General features: G+C 39.7%; 1 protein-coding gene across 1 annotated transcript in view; it reads right to left on the reverse strand.

Moving 5' to 3' along the window:
- Window positions 1-660, reverse strand: part of LOC118341556 (signal-induced proliferation-associated 1-like protein 3) — a gene marked incomplete at its 3' end in the record, with an annotated part of 58,934 nt that overhangs the window by 4,309 nt on the left and 53,965 nt on the right.

Here is a 660-nt window from a genome sequence, read left to right on the forward strand (position 1 = left end):
TAATTATACGATTGAGTTACTGGAGATCCTCTGGCATCGTAAGTCACCATGAACATGTGAAATAAAACATTAAAACACAGAAGAAGCACCCATGAAAGTCTCTCCGAGGGTAAATTGAGTTTCTCTTACTGCTCTTTGAATGTGTATTTTTATTCTTGCAGCATACGTTTTCCTTTCCTCCTCTTCAGTGATCGGGGAATGAAGATAGAGCATGTAATTAAAGTCCAGGTAGTGCTGTCTGTTAGCAGCAATATCACCCAGCAGATACGATGCTACCGACTGCTGATACAACACTAATGGTAGCAAAGGTAAACAGCAGAAGAGTTATTACTCTACCACTGCCATCGTTTATAAAGCCACCTCAAATGTCTTTTATCCAACACACCACTTCTTTACCAACTAACAATTCTAATAAAACGTCCGAATTATTCAGCTAACCTTTTATTTATTTAGAAAGAACAGAGTGCACAATATCTGTGATGAATCATTTGTGCTCTGCAGCCTTCTGTTTTAATTTTATGTCTATATTATGTTGATGGTCCAACAAATCCCAGGAACAGACTGCAACATCAGTCTCTCTCTGCTGGCACTCGGGGTTTAACCACAGATTGTTTTAATCCAACACAGAGTGGTCGAACCCTGCGTGTGTGTGTGTGTGTG

Source organism: Morone saxatilis, unplaced genomic scaffold (assembly GCF_004916995.1).
Source record: "Morone saxatilis isolate NCDOM2014 unplaced genomic scaffold, NCSU_SB_2.0 Contig8, whole genome shotgun sequence".
Taxonomy (NCBI): Eukaryota; Metazoa; Chordata; class Actinopteri; family Moronidae; genus Morone; species Morone saxatilis.